The sequence below is a fragment of the Rhagoletis pomonella genome, unplaced genomic scaffold, assembly GCF_013731165.1.
Source record: "Rhagoletis pomonella isolate Grant_MI unplaced genomic scaffold, Rhpom_1.0 Rhpom_scaffold_00006, whole genome shotgun sequence".
Classification (NCBI taxonomy): Eukaryota; Metazoa; Arthropoda; class Insecta; order Diptera; family Tephritidae; genus Rhagoletis; species Rhagoletis pomonella.
In genome coordinates this window covers 52,715,235-52,725,698 of record NW_023458560.1, presented here as the reverse complement: position 1 = coordinate 52,725,698, position 10,464 = coordinate 52,715,235, and the positions used below count along the sequence as shown (strand labels likewise).

Here is a 10,464-nt window from a genome sequence, read left to right as displayed (position 1 = left end):
CCCCCCCACCTACCTTCCCCTAAAGTTTGGCACGTTACTTCTGGGACACCCTGTATATATTGTACTTTTGCTACTAATTTTTTTCCGCTTTTTAGGTTCTTTTCGCGAAACCATATTAATTTAATCTCTTACATATTCAATTATTCATAATTCAATTTTATAGCCATCTGATTCAAAACCTAGTTATTTGGCTTGCTTCATTCATTAAAATTTGCACATCCGTTTGTGGTTTTGTCACTTGATTTGAATTTTGAGCTAATTATTTAATGACGCAAATGTTTAAAAATGTCTAGAACAAACTGACGAAGCTAGGTCAAATCTTGAATACATTTTCAAACTGTGGCGTTATACTATACATACTTTTCAAACCGGGTACATGCCAATTGGTCGAAGCTATGAACTTCGCAAAAGCTCTTATTTTCAAGTCTTATACTTAGTCACATTTGTATGTATGATTGCAAGGCCTTAACCGAATTGTTTGTCAAGCGTGCGTAATATTATTCCACTTATTTTATTATTCTTCTTTATTACTTACTGTACAACGAAACGGAAGAAATTAAAAAAAAAAATTTGAAATGTTATTCAGAGTATTCAAAATTACCCTCTATTGTCGGCATTTTACTAAAATAATATTTTAAACAAATTAAATTTTTTATTTAAGTTGTCACCGTATTAACGGGTTTAATTATTTTCAAAAATCTTTGTTATTTAGATATTCGTTTTTTACAGACAGACAACCGACTTAAAATCGTGCATAAATTTGAAAATATTTCGATTTTGTATGGGAAAAAATTTAACCCATTTGATTGTTTTTAAATGATATTACGCTGTTTTAGGAATAAGCAAATAATAATTGGCCATAAAAAATCGACGCGCGGGCTCTTGCACTTCAAATAAATGGATATGATTTTAAAGGCTTGAAACTGACTTTCTGAGACAACACCTTTTCACTATTACAAAAGGATTAAAGGAAAATAAAAATTTCGACCCGCACTAATGTACATTCTTTAAAAATTGGTCTCCCTTAAGCAATTCAAGTAAAATTTTTTTAATTTTTTTTATTTTTCGCGTTAAATCTGGTTTAAATCTCTACGACAGTACCTATATTAAAATTTGAGTTGAATTTGAGAGTTTTAACTTTGTTCTAATTTTAATATCAGCTGACAGCAAATTTTTATTTTCTCACGTGTTTAATTGAACTAGATATTAATAAACGAAAAAAATTACATAAAATCTAAGTTAAAATTAAGTTTTCAGATCAGAAATTTCGTGATACCGTCTGTTAAGATTTACAATTTCAAAAAGCTCACAACAAAATTTTTTCAAAATACATTTAAATTTAAAGCCAGGAGTTTCGGGATTTTCAAATTTTACAGAATTTGCAGGAAAATCTGTTTTCGCCTTAGCAAACTTTATGGAAGCTAGCGTACGGGAGCAGCTTCCTGTAAAATCCTGCAGTACATTATTAAGGAAACTTTAAAATTTCTATTAATTTTTTTCTACTTTCTTTTATTTTTTTTAACAACAGCAAATATTTTTTTCACCGCCTTCACATGTTTAATTCGAATATTAGTGAAACAGAAAAATGTTCAGTAAAAAGTTGAATAAAAATTTAAATTAAATTCAGAGAATACAAATTTTTTTGAAAGTTAAAAATTTTACAATTTCCCGGATTTTGAAAGTAAATTTTTTGAATATCTGAAGACTATTTTAGTTATATAAATCATTCTGATCTCGTTTCAAAGGTGATATTTGGGTTATTTTTGAATGCGGAAGAATATGCGCAAGACCGCTAGCATAAATAATATAAAAAACAAGTAAGAAAGTCTAAGTTCGGGCGGAGCCGAACATTAAATATCCGGCGCAATTATTAAATATATGTTTTCCACCTTTCCGAAAGCTACCGCTACACGATAAGCCGGGGTGTATAAATTTTAAGTAAATTAGCGTCCTTAAATTTCGAAATATTGCAGTTTCAAGCATTTCTGAAATATACCGTTATATGAAAAGCGGTCGTAATTTTAGTCCGATTTCAACAATTTTCACCACTTTGCTTTTATGTGGCAAGCACAATAACCATACCGAGTTTGGTTCAAATTGCTAGAACGGTTAGCGAGATACATATATGTGATCATAAGTGGGCGGTGCCACGCCCATTTTCCAAAATTGTATCATAAGCGTATTTGTTGGTAAAAAATTGTTGAACCATTAATTTTGAATAAATTAGCTTTAATATTTACTGATTTATCGAGGATTGCGTATTTTTCTAAATTGCCGTTATATGGGATGTCGGCGTGGTTATTGTCCGATTTTAAAAATTTTCGGTCATTTCGTATGCTGTACCAGGACCAACAACTGTGCCAAGTTTGGAAGAAATTGGTGTAGCGGTTACCAAGATATACACATGTAACCATAAGTAGGCGTGGCTACGCCCATTTGCCAAAATTTTGTAATTATTTGTCGTCTAAAACTCATTGTAAATATCAATTTTGAGTGAATTATCTTCAGTAGTTACTAAAATATCGCACTTTTCGTATTTCTGAAAATTACAGTTATATGGGAGGTAGGCGTGGTTATTGTTCGATTTCGCCCAAAAGAAGTCCACGTACCAAGTTTCGTTAAGATATCTCAATTTTTACTCTAGTTATCGTGTGCACAGACGGACGGACGGACGGACAGACAGTCACCGCTTAATCGATTTCTCTTTTCATTCTGATCATTTATGTATACATTTGTCTATATCTATCTCGATTCGTTTTGCCTGTTACAAACAACCGTTATGTGAACAAAGTTATAATACCCTTGTGCACAAGTGCGCTCGGGTATAACAACGACAGTTTTTAACCGACTTCAAAAAAATGAAGAGATTATCGTCGGACTGTTTTTTTTTTGTTTATTATTATTTTTTTTTATGTATGTTACCGCATAACTTTGGACCACGTTAACCGATTTCGATAATTCTTTTTTCATCGGAAAGGTGGTCCCATACTAATTTTGTTTAGATTCAATAATTGGATCATGAAGAAATTAACGATAACCTTAAATTTTTCTAAATTATCTGGTTTTCATTAAAGCATACACAATATTTTTATATGAAAATAACAAAAAAAATTTACTTGAAAACTTTGTAAATATTTAAGAAAAATTAAGAAAGTTTTGCTCGGAGGTCTATATATTTTTGGCAACATTTTTGTATACAATACCTCTTACTGATCATAAAAATCCTGCAATTGTTAAAAAGGTGTTTATTTCAAGGCACGATTTTTTGAATTTTGAAATTTTTCGGCAAACGCTAAATTAAAAATTAATTTAAATTAAATACAAATTATTTAGCTTTACTTTATTTGAAGTTAGGGAAAAAATTTTAAAGTTGGAAAATTCATATCGTTATAAAAAAACCGTTCTTCAAAATTTGCAGAAGGTCAGTTGGAGGCCTTGTATAAAAATAATTTTGCCAAAAATTTGTATAAGTTCCTGCTTTTACCATTTATTTAGTTTCAAAATTCTCTATATTTTTTTTATTTTAAGACTCTTTTATAAAGCCCTAATATCAGCTTTAAAATGAGATCAGAATGGAAATAAACTTTCAAAATCCCGGAAGTTGTGAAATTTTGAATTTTGTATAAATTTTCTAGCAGAACTTCAGTACGTATATGAAAAAATATAAGTTCTGACCAAAGTTCATCCAAATCAAAAATGGTGGATCCAACCGTTGTTATAAAAGTAGTTCATTAAGTTTTGTTCAAATAAGGCTGATTAGGTCAAAGCAAATTTCCAGTCATTATTCCGAACTATATCGATATGCATACATTTGTTACGTTTATAGTGCATATATATACTGTTGGTAACAAGGTATCGCAATACCGTTAACTTATTTCAAACAAAACTTCCAGTTCATATATGTGACTATGTACCTTCTTATGCAGGCCAAAAGTCATACAGCTGAAGAAGATATCAAAAATTAATATACGAATACACATTTATATACGTACACATATAAAGGCTAAATCAGTTTGGGTTAACATGACGAAAGCAGCGAATCGTCACGACGATCGCGTGGCTCCTTTCACACAAATAAAAAAATGAAAACCAAATGAAATATGCAAAAAAGCAATTCTACGAGTAAATAAAGAAATATATCAAAAAACAAGTAAGAAAGTCTAAGTTCGGGCGGGGCCGAACATTAAATACCCGGCGCAAGTATTACATATATGCCTTTTCACCTTTCCGAAAGCTACCGCTACATGGTAAGCCGGGGTGTATCAATTTTGAATAAATTAGAGTCCTTAAATTTCGAAATATTGACGTTTCGAGCATTTCTAAAATTAGCCGTGATTTTAGTCCGATTTCAATAATTTTGAACGTTTTGCTTTTATGTGGCAAGCACAATAACCATACCGAGTTTGGTACAAATTGGTAGAACGGTTGCCGAGATACATATATGTGATCATAAGTGGGCGGTGCCACGCCCATTTTCCAAAATTTTGTGATAAGCGTATTTCCTGATAAAGAATTGTTGCAAGCATCAATTTTGAATAAATTAGCTTCAATATTTACGGATTTATCGAAGATTTCGTATTTCTCCAAATTACCGTTATATGGGATGTGGGCATGGTTATTGTCCGATTTTTTAAATTTTCGGCCATTTGGTATCCTGTACCAGGGCCAATAACTGTGCCAAGTTTGGAAGAAATCGGTGCAGCGGTTGCCAAGATATACACATGTAACCATAAGTGGGCGTGGCTACGCCCATTTTCAAAAAAATGTTAATATTCTTATTTTTCGTCTAAAAGTTATTGCAAATATCAATTTTGAGTGAATAATCTTCAGTAGTTACTAAAATATCGCAGTTTTCGTATTTCTGAAAATTTCCGTTATAAGGGAGGTAGGCGTGGTTATTGTCCGATTTTGCCCATTTTCAATACCATCCGTCCTACGCCTGAAAGAAGTACACGTACCAAGTTTCGTTAAGATATCTTAATTTTTACTCGAGTTATCGTGTGCACAGACGGACGGACGGACGGACGGACGGACGGACGGACGGACGGACAGACAGTCACCGCTTAATCGATTTCTCTTTTCATCCTGATCATTTATGTATACATTTGTCTATATCTATCTCGATTCGTTTTGCCTGTTACAAACAACCGTATATGTGAACAAAGTTATAATACCCTTGTGCACAAGTGCGCTCGGGTATAAAAACAACGATTTGCAACTAAAGAAAAAAAAAGTCAGAATTGGCAACAAATATCAAATAAAAATCAGCAAATGGAAAGTTTAAAGTATTTTAAAATATTATTATGTACACATAGTTAACTCAGCGACATATGAACACCAGGGCGTATAAGTAATAAGCAATGGAATTGAACGTCCAGTGTGGGAGGTAAAAAAAGATATGATAGGTTGGATTTTAGTCAGCTAACGTACTCTCCATACATCTAGAATGTGTTATAAAATATTTCCCTTTAAGAATGTATGAGCTATGCAGAGGAGGACAGCTAGAATGTAGCTCTAGTCCAGTAGAAATGGTTGTCCTCCGGACTACACCGCTGGGCTTAGGCAAGCAAGCAAGGCAGCAAAAACCGAAAGGAAGGCCCTAAAATAACAACAACAAATAAAAAAAAACATAAACAAGTTTGTTCTAATAGCAATCGCCCCTCGGCAGGCAATGGCAAACCTCCGAGTATGTATGTATCTGAAAAACAGCTTCTCATAAAAATACAATCGCCGTTCGTAGTCGGCGTAAAACTATAGGTCCTTCAGGGGATTGCGGCTTTTTTAAGGTACGAAAAATCCCGGGATCCTTGGAAAATAATCCTGGGATTTTCGGGATTTTTAATTTGCACTGATGGCAATGATAGAAACTCCTTTTCTTGAACAGTATTGGCTATATTTCTTTTTTTATTTAATAGTTATATATAATACATATAACATCGCGCGAAAGTAAATCTTACGCACAAATATCCATATATGCGCGAAACTTGGGCCAAATATAGTAAAATTGCGGTTTTAGTTTTTAATTCTGACGTCAGTAATAAATAATTCAGAGAAGTAGTATGGTATCAAATTAAAGAGGAAATCCTGTACAATTTAAACAAATTGAAGTTTTTGGTGGAGAAGGACTGGTAAGTATTGAAAATGTCCTTTTAAAATTTAATCCTTGAAATTTCGCAATATTTGCTTTTGAAAAAATTATATGTTAAGGACTTATATAAACTCGATAATGTTCTTGAATTTCGTCCTTCTAACATATCAGCTTAAAAAATTACCGTCCTTGTGAATCCAAAAAATTTCAAAATTTTTTAAATTCTAAAAAAAATTCCTTTTGCATTTGGTACCCATATTTTTATTTTACGTTGCATTGAACTTTTTAATCAATTTTTAGAATAAATCATATCTTTGGCATTATAAGGTCCTTTTAAATAAATCCTGACGTCAGAGAGAAAAAATAAAAACGCCACTTTAAATAAAAAAGTTGGTTTCAAACCCATTTATTTATTACTTATTTTATGGTAGGAGAGCTTCTCTAACAATACAGAAGCAATTTTTTCGATTTATGTTGTTGAGAAGTGATGAATATCTAATTTTCGGCACTAATCCTGGGAACCGAAATTGTGATAACGACATCCCGAAAATCTCGGGATCGGAAAAGCTGAGTGCTTACCACTTTTCTGCACTGGAGGTCATGACCCCAATTTTTTATTCGGAGCGCGAGGTCAAGACGTGCTCGCAAGTGAAGAACATATGGTGCACGTTATCTTCGACGTTTTCACAGTAACGACAGAACGAGTCCACTCTGCCAATCCGTTGAAGTTATTACCGGTAGTAATAATGGCCGGTGAGGAAGTGCGTCAGGTAGGAATCGACTTCTCCGTATCAGGATGTTCGCCCATCGACCTTTTGTGCTCACGTTCCAGTTTTGTTGCCACTGCTATATATTAGTTGCTCGCGTGCCCTAGCCGCGGCACCTGATGAGCCTATCTCGTCACTGGGATTGTAAAGTAGCTCAATTGGCATGACACGAGAAATAACTAGAACCGCGTCCGCGGACACTGTACGGTATGCAGAAGCCATGCGTAGTCCACCTCTGCGTTGGACCAAAAACATTTGAATCCGGTATTTTTCACCTTCAATGCGTCAATCAATATTTCTGTCCCCTACTGGAGCACCAACTGGACTACTGTCATCAAAAGCTTCCTCCGGCGTGGTTTCGCGCCGCCCACATTCGCCAGCAGCCGGCTTAGAACCACCGTGCTCTGCGCAGCTTTTTCACATACTCCATGAATGTGTTTCCAGAATGGGAGTTTGTTGTCAAGCTTCACCCCCAGGTATTTTATAGACCTACAAGTTGCCATGAGCTGAGGTCCGACCATCACGTTTATAATTTTTGGGATCCGTTTCTTGGTGAGCAGTACGACTCTGTTTTATGGCCGTAGCGAATTGCAGACCGTCATCGCTCATCCATCCACTGACACTACGCACGACCTGGTCTGAGCTATGCCAGCTGGGTGTTTCTTGCTATTATGACGGCGGCCACGTCGTCCACGAAGGCGACAAGGAAGGAGCTCTCCGGCATTTCCGTGCTGAACACACTGTCATACATGGCGTTACAGAGGTTCGGCCCAAATACAGACACCTGTTCCCTCCCGCCAGTTATATGTCTCTTTATCTGACTTAACGTTGTGTCGTACAGCAGCCAACGGTCTCTGAGATGGTCCCGAAACATATCTAGGAAATATTTTGGAAGCTTGAAGCACCGCTCCAAGGCTTCCAACATGTCGTACCATCTTGCCCACCATTGCCCACCATTGCCCATCTTGCCCACAGGCTTCTTCGGCTTTATGTACCGCCCCATCTACTTCACTAATTACCCCTACAGTTGAGTGGCCCTTCCTGAAAGGCCTTCCTCATTTTTTATGGCTGACTTGCCTGCTGTGTCTAGCATGCATCTATTTGCTATTAGCTTTTATCTATATTTTATTATCTATCATAAATAATCTATTAGCTATTTCCCGTACGATCCCTATTGCCATTTACCATTAACTAGTTTAACAAATTAAATTACCCATAATTTGGTTTTCAAAACACACTACGTTTCTTATCTCTTTTTTCTACAAATTTATTCACATCTCGAAACTACTAATTTGTTTATAAACAACTAAGATAATTACACACATTAAGATCAGCTCAAAAAGCTCTTTATCTGGCAAAGAGCGTGGTTTACACGTTTTGCTGATTTCTGCTGCTGCTGCCGCTACATTGGCGCTGGCGATAACAGTAATGATGATGTACGCTCAGCGCTCTTCATCGCAACCTCCTCTACCGCCACTGGAAAAGTGCATACTGCTTTTTAAGCCATTGCACGCTCACCGCCAGCTTTCAGATACGTTTCTGAGTTTCAAGCGCAAGCACAGCGTAACCATTCAGTTATTCAATAACTAGTACATACTTTTGTTAGCTAAGCTGTGCGCTTACGCTACTCACATCACCACCAATAACAACTAAAAAAAAACAACACCAACAACAAGAGCATTCACACAGAAACCAGCACTTGCACTTCCAGTAGGTACATTAAGAGGGGCATTTTGTGGGATTTTGTGGGTTTCTATTGAGTTGGCACTCGGTCATTCATATTTAGTTAGCAGTCGAACGTTGCGCTTCGCGCTTGCATATTCGCTTCAATAGCAATTTTCTTATTTTCATACTTTACTTGGGTGCTTATTTTAATACATCATAACAAAAAAAACAGTAAACAGAAAAACAAATCAGCTTAAAAAGGCCATAAGAAGCAGAAGGCGCAGTTAAAGAAAAAAAAACATCGTTCGGCGAAGCTTGTGCATGATCGTATGTGCACACCATTATACCCTGGGCTATATACATATGTACATATAAACAAGTAAGAAAGTCTAAGTTCGGGCGGAGCCGAACATTAAATACCCGCCGCAAGTATTAAATATATGTTTTATCACCTTTCCGAAACCTTCCGCTAGATGGTAAGCCAGGGTGTATCAATTTTGAGTAAATTAGCGTCCTTCAATTTCGAAATATTGAAGTTTCAAGCATTTCTGAAATTTACCGTTATATGAGAAGCGGCCGTTATTTTAGTCCGATTTCAATAATTTTCAACGTTTTGCTTATATGTGGCAAGCACAATAACCACACCGAGTTTGGTACAAATTGGTAGAACGGTTACCGATATACTTATATGAGATCATAAGTGGGCGGTGCCACGCCCATTTTCCAAAATTTTACCATAAACGTATTTCTTGGTAAAGAATTGTTGCAAGCATCAATTTTGAATAAATTAGCTTCAATATTTACTGATTTATCGAAGATTTTGTATTTCTCTAAATTACCGTTATATGGGATGTGGGCGTGGTTATTGTCCGATTTTAAAAAGTTTCGGCGATTTCTTATGCTGTACCAAGGCCAACAACTGTGCCAAGTTTGGAAGAAATTGGTGCAGCGGTTACCAAGATATACACATGTAACCATAAGTGGGCGTGGCTACGCCCATTTTCCAAAAATTTATAATATTCTTATTTTTCGTCTAAAACTTATTATAAATATCAATTTTGAGTGAATAATCTCCAGTAGTTACTAAAATATCGCAGTTTTCGTATTTCTGGAAATTACCGTTATATGGGAAGCAGGCGTGGTTATTGTCCGATTTTAAAAAGTTTCAGCGGTTTTTTATGCTGTACCAAGGCCAACAACTGTGCCAAGTTTGGAAGAAATTGGTGCAGCGGTTACCAAGATATACACATGTAACCATAAATGGGCGTGGCTACGCCCATTTTCCAAAAATTTATAATATTCTTATTTTTCGTCTGAAAATTATTGTAAATATCAATTTTGAGTGAATTATCTTCAGTAGTTACTAAAATATCGCAGTTTTCGTATTTCTGGAAATTACCGTTATATGGGAAGTGGGCGTGGTTAAAGTCCGATTTAAGGGAAACCTACGTACCAAATTTCGTTGAGATATCTCAATTTTTGCTCGAGTTATCGTGTACACGGACGGACGGACAGACGGACAGACGGACGGACAGACAGACATGGCTTAATCGATTTCTTTTTTCATCCTGATCATTTATGTATACATTTGTCTATATCTATCTCGATTCGTTTTGGCTGTTACAAACAACCGTTATGTGAACAAAATTAATATATCCTTGTGCACAAGTGCGCTCGGGTATAAAAAGCCAGACGTCGGTCGTGATCGACGCTTGCGCGCCTGCACAATCTCACATTCAACAACTGAATACTCACGTTCACACAACAACCAAAATAAAAAAAAAAGCTTATAAAAAGCATAAACTTTCGGTCTCAAGCGCGCTGAATACATCTGAACGCCACAGAAACAGTCAGCGTCTGCTCGCGTAAGCACGCATGCGCCGCAATACTTTCGCTTTTTGCATATCATCCATTGGCTTTGCCAGTCGTCAATCGGTTTTTTGA

At 35.7% G+C, this 10,464-nt stretch overlaps 1 protein-coding gene across 1 annotated transcript in view; it reads left to right on the top strand.

Moving 5' to 3' along the window:
* LOC118740935 overlaps window positions 1-10,464 on the top strand; it is a 238,066-nt gene that overhangs the window by 4,120 nt on the left and 223,482 nt on the right. The gene's annotated exons all lie outside the window — the stretch shown is intronic.